This window comes from Nothobranchius furzeri, chromosome 1 (assembly GCF_043380555.1).
Source record: "Nothobranchius furzeri strain GRZ-AD chromosome 1, NfurGRZ-RIMD1, whole genome shotgun sequence".
NCBI lineage: Eukaryota > Metazoa > Chordata > Actinopteri > Cyprinodontiformes > Nothobranchiidae > Nothobranchius > Nothobranchius furzeri.
The window spans coordinates 110,577,137-110,589,422 of record NC_091741.1 but is presented as its reverse complement, the minus strand read 5'-3'; the positions used below and the strand labels follow the sequence as shown (position 1 = coordinate 110,589,422).

At 48.9% G+C, this 12,286-nt stretch overlaps 1 protein-coding gene across 2 annotated transcripts in view; it reads right to left on the bottom strand.

The window, feature by feature from the left end:
• il1rapl2 (interleukin 1 receptor accessory protein-like 2) overlaps positions 1-12,286 on the bottom strand; it is a 713,182-nt gene that overhangs the window by 424,414 nt on the left and 276,482 nt on the right. The window lies entirely within an intron of this gene.

Genomic DNA, 12,286 nt, shown 5'->3' with positions numbered 1-12,286 from the left:
CTTGCTGGATAATATCATGGAGAAACTATTTGTTCACAGTACTTGGCTCAGTGAGGATCTGTATACCAAAGGAGGAGATGCTCAGAAATCTGTCTGCAGATTGTTACAACCCAGACTGGAATTGGTGGTCTGTAATAAGAAAGGAGACCAAACAGAGGAGTGGGGGTTCAACAACTGATTTATTTAACCAAAGTAATAATCAAAGTACCCCCCCCCCCCCCCCCCCCCCCCCCCCCCGCCGTCCGACATCTGGAACTTTTCCCTGCTGTGTGAACGCAGCCGAGAGGACAAGTTCCGGTACAAAAGTTGTGTGTCTGAAAACACAGTTCCGGTTAAAAACCGGATTGAATTGTCCGCAAATGTACCAGAATGTCTGTCTGAAAAGGGCTTTAGTGTATCTGGGTTTCAATTACTCTCAATGCATTTCAGCACTCTCATTGCGTTCTCCGCTCTTTCTCTTGCTGTGCCGTTTAAAACTCAGGAGCTGATTTGGGATTGAGCGCAGCTGGAAAGACAGGAGGGAGGTGGGGTTGCTCTTCTCTGCAGGGAAGTGGAGCGGGAACAGCAGCAGGTAGAAACTGGTGACCACTACAAGTAATCAAGTTCAATTTCTCTACACTGCTTACGTTATTTATTTGCTTGGCTTACTGTTTTGCTTTCAGTGGTGACACTAATGTTGAACATTTTCTATACAAGGTTTGTTTTATTTCACTGTTAGCGCATTGGTTCAACTCTTGCCTGGCACGTCGTTTATATGGGTAGTCCAATTTTCTCAGTTGGACAGCCTATAATAAGCTGTAATATAACAAACCACAGACTTGTAAGAAAAATCTTGGATTGTTTTCTCTCCATACCTCCATGCACGTCCCTGCTGTTCTGTGCTCTTCTGATAGTGGACTCCAGGAATGTAAGAGTGGCCTTCAGCTGTTCATCATTTCACGGTTAATTTTGTAACCCTGTGTGTTACACGCCTTACTTCTGGGAAGAAGTTGTATTTGTCGATTGACTTTGACTGTCATTCAAGCCTAAAGAGAAGTAGTATTTTTGGATTGTTGGGGGAACACACTGCATACTGAGAAGTAATTCCTACAAATGTGGGTGTTTACAGTGAGATGATCGAACTATGACCATAGACCACTAAAGGACAACATACTAAAACAATGTAACACAAATAAAGTGGCACCATCTACAACTCTGCTTGTTTCGTACTAGTATTAAAATCATTTTATGCAATTTTTTCAGACTTTTAAATAATTTTTTTAAGCCAGTATATGCTCAGAGTGGATGAGTGTGTCACTCAAACCCCCACTGCCCTCTGGCCAAAATTTTGCACTTGCAACTTTAGAGTAGAGGGCCGTTCTCTTTTAGTCAATAGTAAAGTGAAGCTGACACGCTGGCACTGCAGTCTGCTTCCAGCATGTTTCCTGCATGTTTTAGATCATGAACACAGCTGATTTGTTTGATTTAGTCACTACTGCAGACACTAAGGAAGGCTGGGGAGACATTTCAGCTGTTAGAGTAAAGTGTTAAAAAAAAAGAACAGCAAGGAGGAGAGTTTCACTTTTGGTTTTAACTAATGAACACTAGGGGGTGCTAAAATTAAGCCAAAACTGGAAAGTCTCCCTTTGAGGATGGGTCGTGATTGGAGTGTTTTATTAGTCATGAAAGTACACGGCAGGAGCTGGGCCAAGTGGCTGGGGAGACTTAGGCTGCTGCTCCCTCGACCCGACCTCGGATAAGCGGAACAAAATGAATGAAAGTACACAACTCCACCTTATCTTGACAGTCAGTGCATTTAAAAGCTTCTTGAATACCTTGATCATACCTGGGATGACTTGGATTATACCTTTTAATATCAGGTTTATACCATACTGAGACAGGTTCTGTTGGAGGTGTCTTCCTGTTAAAGGGGATGATTTCCTTTCCACTGTTGCTACATGCTTGCTTTGCATGAGGAATGCTGTAAAGTCATTGACACAACAAGTCAGTGACTCGATGCAACCTGCTGGGTTCCTTATTTAGGAAACTTTTTACTCACTGACTTAATGAACTGAACTTTATTGGAAGGTTTACTTCGTGAGGTGCCTTGAGACGACTCGTCGTGATTTGGCGCTATATAAATAAAATGAACTCCGGGCTGAAGGAGTTCTCATCAGCCCAACACCTGCCACATAAACCCAGTCCCTTTCCACACTTTTAGAAATTCCTTCTGATTTTTTATTGTTCATGTGGTCTCAAACTATGGAGCTTTTGAGAAACATTGACATAGCAGCCTATTTTACGCATGCTCATTGTTACTTTGTGCCATGGAAACCAACACAACACAATATTTATTGTTCTGCCTTGGAACCGTGATAATGAGTGTGTTCTACACCCATTAGAGGGTGAAAACATCTTAATTAGACATATTTGTCACTGAATATATATCATTATACTTCTATTTCTCTGAGTTCAGATGGTTTGAAACATGATTTAGTGTTTGGTGTTCCTCACACACTGGTGTGTTCATGCACACATTCAAACACTGTCATTTCAACCACACACACACACACACACACACACACACACACACACACACACACACACACACACACACACACACACAGCCCACTCCTTGGTAAAGTTGTCGTCTCAGCAGAGTTGTCTGACAGGTTCACAATGATGATGAGGTCAGAGGGGGCGGAGTTTGATCCTGATTGACAAAGACAGCCCTGACAATCTCAACCAGTCAACCAGCCTCCCACTAGACCAAGTCTGTTCATATTTTTTTTCTTTGCGTGCAGTCCTCAGAAACGAATACAGCCAGTGTTGTAGTATCAGTGTAAGTGTAACTGTAATCTTTGCGTGCTGCGTTTGTCCTGCGTGTCCAGAGACTATCACACCACAAGGGTGGGGGTGGAACTGACAAAAGCGAACGGAGCTCTGACATATATTTCTTATTATATAAGTGTGTCTTTGTCTGTGAAGTGTGTGGATGAGGCAATACTGAGACAGAAAAGAGACAGATATATTTTGACAGGCGATTGTGTCAATCTCTTAGAGAGATTCTATCTTCCCTCAGGATTCACAGTCCATCAAACAAACACACTCACAAGATAAAACATTGTTTGATGTTCTTATGCATCCCAAAAATGTGGTGTTTCAGTGGATTTAAACTCAGTTTGGACTCTTCATTCAGACATGTTTCTCTTTCTTGAAGAGCAAGTACATAAAAATCAACCTTTTTTAGCTGATAACTAGTATAAATGAGTGTATAATAGTGTCGTAGACATGTGTAGTAATGTGTAGATTTGTTTTCTTTCTGCATCTCATCACTAACCTGGCTGATCACCTGACAACTCCTGTCATCTGGTTTTGAGAGCAAGTACGTCCTCACACACCTGTAACCTATCAGCTCATCTGGCAGAATAAAGAGAGAAGAGACAACACCACATCTCCTGTTCCTGGAAAGCCGTCAGCCATCCTTCTATGACTGAGAACCTCCATCAGCTCTGTCTCCTGTCTGCCTAATTATTACAATAAATATTGTGTTTAATAAATTCTCTGTGCTGCCAAAATATCTTTTTTATTCCAGTTTTGTTTAAATTTTAATGGATATTTATAAATTACATTAATTGAATTATCACTTTGTTGCACATTTAACACACTCTATTGTGATGAATTACATTAGCACCTCACTGTTAAAAGTTCGTTTTAAACTCAAGCGTGTTTAAATACTTATGGACATGAACAAAAACAGGAAATATATTAATTGAGATTTATTTAATAAAACATTAATAACAGAGACCCAGAGAAGGGAGAAATCATTCAAAGGCAAAATCTTCTGGAAGCTCCTGATCCTGACCACAACACCAGAGGAGACCCAGCTGCTGCACCAGAGGATCACCTACGACCAAGAGAACAGCTGGTATCGGTAAATAATGAAACCAGGGCAGTTTTAGTGGGCTGTTTGGGATTGTGTAACATAAATGAACACATTACAGAATAATTTTCTCATGGGGTATTTTCATAACTTTCTCTGCAGCACACTGTAACTTAAGCCCAGGGCTCCTGGAGAGCTGCTATCCAGCACGTTTCAGTGGTTTTCCTGCTTTAACAGGTTAGATTAGCTGTTAAGCAACTCAGCTATTTGTTGCTGATTAAAACCAGGTGTGTTGAAGCAGATAAATCTCTAAAACATGCTGAATACTAGCTCTCTAAGGCCATGGAGCCAAACCCTGCAGCTAATCTAATGCTATGGCTAACGGCTACTTACCATTCAGAGCTGGTTCTGTTGGGTCGGTTGCGGTAATTTCAGGCAACTCACAAGCTCAAAACGATAAGGCTCAGGTCCGCTTGTCTCCCAATAGACTCGGTCCCTTTCTTCTCGATTGTCTGGGTAAGGAGGGGGAGAAACCTCCTCCACTTCTAATGACTGCTCAGAGTGAAAAAAGCTAACTTCGTCTCGTTATGGGCTCGACACACGGGAGGCGACATCGCCTCTCCTCCATTCATTTTCAATGAGACATGTGCGACAAAGCAATAATCGTGGGTCTCCCTCCTACTAAGCGAAATGCAAAAAACGTGCGTGTGAAATTTTGCGCTCGTGCACGTGTCGTGCACAGGCGACCCAGCGACACGATCCCAGGAAGTTGAAATATTTTCAACTGTTCAAAAATCACTGTCGCTCGGACGAGGACCAATCAGTGGAGGTTTCATTCACTGACCAACGGGCAGGTAGGATGCTCCGTACATCTCCGAGCAAACATGGAGGAGAAGTTGATTATTATTATGTTTTATAAAGTAAAATCAGAAGTAAGATTTCACATAACTCTAGCAGCAGCTTGTGAAACATCATATCTACCACTTTTTAACTCTGAACCGCTTAAATAACCTTAATTCCCTCCAACCTGACACAGCCAATCAAAACAACAGAAGTTTCGATTTCGCCATGGAACAGAATGCGTAGACGGTTTTGCCGCTGCCGCGGATCGCCTCGCGTGTGTCAGGTAAAAAAAGCGACGACAGCGACGAATTTCGCTGATCGCAGTCGTTTGTCGCCTCCCGTGTGTCAAACCCCTTAGCCATCTGTCATCGTCACTGCCGTGGCTCCGCCCTCTCGGTCCGCCAGGCGACGTCAACTAATGTTGCATTTTTCTAAATTGATAAGTGGGTGGAGAAGGACTCTGAGGCAGGCTTGACAATTCCTTTAAGCACTCGATTAATTCATTAAAGGTATAAAAATGATCTGAACTAAGTTAATGGAATGAACATAGCATATAAAACACATCCTCTTACTTTAGAAACAATACCTATATTATGTTAAACGCCATGGACATTAAAACAAAGACAATAGGCTAACGACTTACTTCAAAGTAATGCAATAATGATCTAGTGTTGGGAACCTCTGAGCCAGATAGGCAGGCATATTGTGTTTTCTCTACAGTATTAGCTTTTGCTCGTTTACCAATGAAATATGGCTGAAACTATGTATTTTTGTGTTCACATGACACTACTCTTCTATATAAGTCTTCATTTGGAGTGCATCAACCATTATTTGATGGATTTTGTTGGGCTCAAGTGTCCAGTTTGTGTTCTATTTCGTCTAGTCTTAGCCCTTAAGCTAGCTGCTATTGGAAGGATGATCTCCGCATCAGCCAATCATGAAGAGCTTAAATGTACGCCCACCAATAGTGGGCCCCCTCGTGGTATATAACCGCAGTGACCCCACTGCTCACCTCCTTTTTCTCTTCATGCCAAGCTTGAGAGCTTTATTAAAGAGCAAATATTATCCCAAAAGAGCAAAATTATCCGAAGACGACTTACCAGCCATGTCCAGCGACGCCAGACCCTGCCCGACCTGCCAGACAGGCTCCATTTCCAGCGGCGACCTGCACGCTAAGTGTGAGGTCTGTCTCGGGGCTCACCACGCTGGCCTGGCCTTGACCCCGCAGGCCTCGTGCCCGTTCTGTGCCGCTCTGCCCGTGGCGGAGAAGATTCGCCGGGTCGAGTACTTCACTCCCGCCGCCGACGAAGAATGTCCGGTGGCTGACTCCTACCCGCTGGACAAGGCTTTGGTTTTCTTCGACGCCGGTCAGGAGCCGGCTGGCTTCAACCGGCTGGATGACGTCACCAACAGCGAAAACTACGATGAGGCGTAGACATAACGGAGGTCGACGAGCTCAGCGGGTCCTTCTGCCCCAGTGGCTTCTCGCTCCTCCCTGCCAGCAGTAAGAGCACTGCTCCAGGAGCTGCCCGCCATCATTTCTGTGGCAGCAGCCCGCAAGGGGCTAGCTGTGCCAGAACCGGCCCTGCCTGAAGCGGATGATTTGGCGGGAATTTTCGGGGCAACTCAGACACGCTGTCCAGACCCTGTCTGGCCGCGCTTCCCCGCTGCGATGAGCTGCTGGTCTGCCGCCTTCTCCGAGCCTGCCAAGCTCAAGGCGCCAGTCTCCACGTATGCGCCCATCACCAAGGTCGAGGGGTTTTCCGACCAAGGCTGGCCATCCGTTCCTCCACTAGAGCCGGATTTGGCCTCGCTGTTCGGCGCCAAGAACCACCTGGCTGGCCCGCGAGCTGTTCCCGCTTCAAAACATGACCAGCTGCTGACGCGGCTCACCGACCGCGCACATCAGTGTGCCTTTCAGACCGGCGCTGCAGGGAATAACATCGCCCTTCTTGCCTTCGGCGTCTCCAAGATGATGGAGGAGCTGGAAGCTCCCGAGGAGTCGAAAGCCGTCATAACTAAGACTGCTGATGCTATCCTCAATCTGTGTGCTGCTGTGCTCACCGGTTCTGCTCGCATCGCTGCCTGGCAGACCCTCATCCAGCGAGCGATCTGGCTGAAGGCCCTGCCCTCCATTCCGGAACATCTGCAAAGGGAGATGCTGGATGGCCCCATCACCACCGATGTTCTGTTTGGTCCCCATCTTAGGGGCGTCATTGAGAGGGCTCAGAAGACGGCCGAACTATCGGCTACGGTGCGAGACGTGGTCCACCCTCGGTCAGCCTCGCACTCCGGCCGTTCAGCCAGAGGATGGGACGAACGGCGCGGAAGCTTCAGACGTCCAGCTGCACCGCCCGCTCCACGGAGCCGGCTTCCCGCTTCGGCTCCACATCAGCGGGACCAGCGAGATGGCAGACAACGGTTCCGGCGGGGCCAGCAGACGCCGTCTTGGCAGTCCCAGGTGCAGGAGCCTCGCCGAAAGCAGCCACGGAAGTGACTCTTTGGGGGGAATGTGTGTGTTACTGATTGTTCTGATGTTGTTGGTTTTGAAATAAAACCCAAAAAACGTCACTCAAAGAGCACAATCCTACAGTCCTCCGCAGAATCCTCTGCCGAGTTTTCACACATGTTCCCCACACCAAGCACTGCTGCACGCACACATGTTCCTGCAGGTAGTCATAATACACGGCCAGCCGTAAGGGTGCGCTCCATTTGCGCTCTGGCCCCAGCATCCGGCCAGGCCCAACTCTTCCCGCTCTCCCCACGCCGTTGGGTGGGGCGGGATGTCATGTCGCTGTCTTGACCACGCGCGGCGGCACAGTGCGCGGCTCCATCCGCTAGCACTCTGTCGCCCCCGTGCACAGGCCCGGCTCCCACTCGTCCTTCACTCTCGGACTCCACGCTCCGCGGTGTGGACCAGCCTGTTCCAGCTGTTTCGCACTCGCCCTTTCGAGCGCAGCCCTCCATGGGTCGCCCCCAGTTCTCTGGTACGGGCGACAGCGGTAAGGGCGCATGCACAACCCTCAGACGTTGTTCACGTGACCGCGCACACGCGTCCACTGACGGAACGCGCGCACGAGTGGCGCCGCCTTTGCATTATGAGCAAATGGATTTTGGACACCATTCATTGCTGTCACACACTTCATTTTCAGGCCACTCCACCTCCCTTCAACGGGATCGTGGAGACGACGTTCACATCGCAAGTACAGTCTCAGGCGCTAGAGCTGGAGCTGCGGGAACTTCTGTCCAAAGACGCTATTTCCCGAGTCCCTCGCGGACAAGAACTCTCGGGTTTCTACTCTCGCTAGTTCGTAGTACCGAAGCAGTCGGGAGGAATGAGGCCGATTCTCGACCTGTCCCTGTTCAACTGCTCCATAGCAGTAATGCATTTCCGCATGTTAACGATGAGACAAGTCCTGGAATATGTGCGCCCTGGGGATTGGTTCATGTCAATCGACCTGAAAGACGCATACTTCCACATACCAGTAGTTCCAAACCACCGGAAGTTTCTGCGTTTTTCGTTCAAGGGAGTTCAATATCAGTTCAATCGCCTCCCTTTCGGCTACTCGCTAGCCCCGCGCACCTTCTCCAAATGTCTGGAGACCGCGCTGCAGCCACTGCGCACGGAGGGAATGAGGGTCTTATTTTACCTGGACGATCTTCTCCTGTGCGCTCGGTCCAAGGACGAGGCGTCACAGCAAACCAGGAGGTTGACAGGGCATCTGTCAACCCTAGGGTTTTCTATAAACTGGGAAAAGAGCTCCATCCTTCCATCCCAGTCGATTGTGTATCTCGGGGTGGAGTTGGACGCCTCCCTAATGAGAGCACGTTTGTCGCCTGCAAGAGCGGCAGATCTCTCCACGGTGATCTCCCGTGTTCAACCCCGCAAGATCGTGAGAGCCCGGTTAGTCATGAAACTCCTGGGCATGATGTCCGCAGCCCATTCAGTGGTGCCGCTAGGTTTGCTGCGCACGAAGCGCTTGCAACGCTGGTTCGTCCGCCTCCGGGTACACCCGATACGTCAGAAGAGACGTATGTTGAGGATTCCCCCTTCAGTGGGCGGGGACCTCGCTCACTGGGGGAACCCCTGCATCCTCTCACGCGGGGTTCCCATCGGACGTCCTGCGTTACACGTATCTGTGTTTACGGATGCGTCACTGTCGGGGTGGGGGGGCACGTGCTTGTCCCATACGGTGGCAGATCGCTGGCCCTCCCACACGCACGAGCACATAAATGTGTTGGAGCTTATGACAGTGAGGAATGTGATCAGACACTTTGCTGCCCTTCTAGAGGGCCGTCATGTCGAAGTTCACACAGACAACCGGGTAGCGGCAGCCTACATAAATCGCCAAGGGGGAGTTCGATCCCTCCCACTGTTGCGTGTCGCCACAGATTTACTGTGTTGGACACATGTCCACCTGCTGTCCATCAGAGCCATCTACATTCCGGGGGTACTGAATGTAGCGGCAGACATCCTGTCGAGAGGGGGACCCCGCGACTCCGACTGGCGTCTACATCCTGCACTGATATCACAGATCTGGATCAGGTTCGGGGAACCGTCTGTGGATCTGTTCGCGGCTCGCGAAAACGCTCAGTGTCGCCTGTGGTTTTCCCTGAGTCCCCGGGACGGACCCCCTTTCGGGGCGGACGCCTTCTCACACCAGCCCTGGCCTCGAACGCTCCTTTATGCGTTTCCACCAGTCCCTCTAATTCCCCGTCTCCTGGACCGAATTCGGTCGGAACAGCTCTCGGTGATTCTGGTGGCTCCCAGGCGCGTGTCCGCGTCATGGTTTCCAGACCTGCAAGCGCTAGCGTCCGGCTCCCCGTGGAGGCTCCCGTGGAGGGCGGACGCCCTTCTCCAGGCGGATGGGATAATCAAACATCCTCCGGAAATAGGCCAACGGCTGTGGGTCTGGCCGCTGAGCGGTCACGCTTAGAGGCTTCTGGGCTGCCGCATGATGTGGTCGCCACGATTCAGAGTGCGCGGGCGCCCTCTACCATTGCGTCTTACGCTGATAAATGGGCAGCTTTCCAGAACTGGTGCGCAGAACGGAATGTTCAAGCGCTCTCCTGCCAGCTGGCGGATGTCCTATCGTTTCTGCAGATACTGATGGACAGGGGCCTTGCATTCAGCACTGTTAAGACATATTCTGCAGCTATCTCATCATGTCATCAGGGTTTTGGAGATAGATCTGTTTTCAATCATCCCCTCACAAAACGTTTTCTAAAAGGTGTCAGGAGGAACAGACCTGTGTCCCGCCCGCTTTTTCCCCAATGGGATCTAACGGTGGTTCTGCGTGGCTTATCTGAAGCTCCATTTGAACCCTTGGACCAGGTCTCACTCAAGTTCCTGTCGCTTAAAACTGCATTGCTGCTGGCGCTAGCATCAGTTAAGAGAGTGAGTGACCTAACCGCCCTCTCAGTGGCTCCCGCATGCCTCAGGATCCGGGAGGATGGCGGGTCTGCTGTTTTATGCCCCAACCCAGCCTTTGTGCCCAAAAGCATTAATGCTTCCTTCAAATCCAGGTCAATTTCATTGGCTGGACTTTTTCCTCCTCCCCATAATTCTGAGGAGGAGGCGGCTTCCCACCTTCTCTGCCCAGTGCGCGCGCTTGCACGATATGTGTCACGCACTTCAGGGATTCGTCGCTCACAAAACCTGTTTGTGCACTACAGGGAGTCTTCCCTTGGTCAGGCGCTGTCGGCCCAGCGCCTTTCACGCTGGCTGTGTGACGCCATTTCCCTCGCTTACACATCATCAGGGCAGGATCCCCCTGAGGCACTCAGGGCTCACTCAGCCAGAGGGATTTCCTCTTCGATGGCGCTCCTCAGTGGTGTGTCAATGGAAGACATTTGTCAGGCTGCTTCATGGGCTTCACCCTGTTCCTTTACTCGTTATTATTTACGAGATGTGTCTTCAGGATCCATCACTCGTTCAGTGCTTGGACCCCAGCAGGCTAAATGAATGCTTATGGCACCTCATTGGCCTTGCTGAGATGGATTTCATCCTCTTGTGGATGATGTTTTTTAGTGGGGGCCCCTCTCTTATCGTGCCTGCCTCAGTCTTTAAGCCTGGTCTGAGGCTGAACGTCCCCCACTAGAGGAGATTTGATTGGGTGTGTCCATTGGTTGTGTTAACCAGTGGGGTGTAAACCCATCCAGCTGCGCTTTATTCCAATAGCAGCTAGCTTAAGGGCTAAGACTAGACGAAATAGAACGTTGGTTACGTATTGTAACCCCAGATTCTATGAGTCTAGTCGCAGCCCTTAAGCCACTGGCCCCACTGGTTATGATGGGAATAAGAGCCATTGGAGGTGAGCAGTGGGGTCACTGCGGTTATATACCACGAGGGGGCCCACTATTGGTGGGCGTACATTTAAGCTCTTCATGATTGGCTGATGCGGAGATCATCCTTCCAATAGCAGCTCACTTAAGGGCTGCGACTAGACTCATAGAATCTGGGGTTACAATACGTAACCAACGTTTTTCTTTTATTTGACAGACCAACCACTCTGAAATGTTCCAGTTGAATCCAATTGAAAAGCCTCTGTGTGACTCAGCCTACCCCTTTACATATCAGCCACTAAATAATCCACATTTGCTGGTAGCTTCAGCAGTAATAGACAACGTCGAGGTGAGCTTGGGATCATGACAGTGAGACCAGCTTTCAAGCCAACATATAAAAATCTGACATCTGCGCTGACCTATGGCACAGAGGGGTTCTGATAATAAATAAGACATGTTGGAGGTGAGAATGGGCTCTTTTCACAGTTGCCCAGTTACTTCCCAGGGAGTCGAGCATACTGCCAGACACTGTATAGAGGTAGCACAGATGGCTTTACACTACCCTCAGGAACTGTGGTCCGCAAGGCTGCAGCCAAACTGATGAGTACGAAAAATCTGAACATTAGGCCAAATCCAGACAAGGTATGCAACCAGCAAGGCAGGGCCAATGTTAGTAAATTTGAGAAAATATTCTGTTGTCCATTTCCTGATTCATTCCCTGAGTAGATTTTCACAGAGCTGGTCTCTTTCTCCAACAGTAACTGGCCAAGTGTGTGTGTGTGTGTGTGTGTGGGGGGGGGGGGGGGCGCCCTGGTTGGGTTGAGACATTGATCTTTTTCTTACTCAATACATTAATTATTGTTCAGTTAACCAACTGTCAATTAAAAGCACAAGAAGAAGAAAAAGAAGACGTTTGCTTTTCATGTTGTCATCATGGCGGAGTCTGGAAGTAAAAGTAATAGAGTAATGTCTTTGGAGATGAAGCAAAGAGCTAAACTCAGAGTGAACATTGACACAGCCTACATTAGTTAGAGGGACCTCAAGGAGGCTACAAAATCACAAAATCATGCTTTATTGTCAGTTAACCAGCGCCCAGGTACAATGACATTTGTTTTCCAGCACAACCCGTCCATGAGCTATCAGACAACAACACATAAACATACAGGAACAGGCATGTTGTGGGAGCAGCTGCTTCACACCCCAGCCCTACCCCTGACAGATGACAGAGCAGAGGTGCAACAAATAAAAGTGCATAGAAGCACATATTCAGACAGTCACAACATAAGCAAACATATG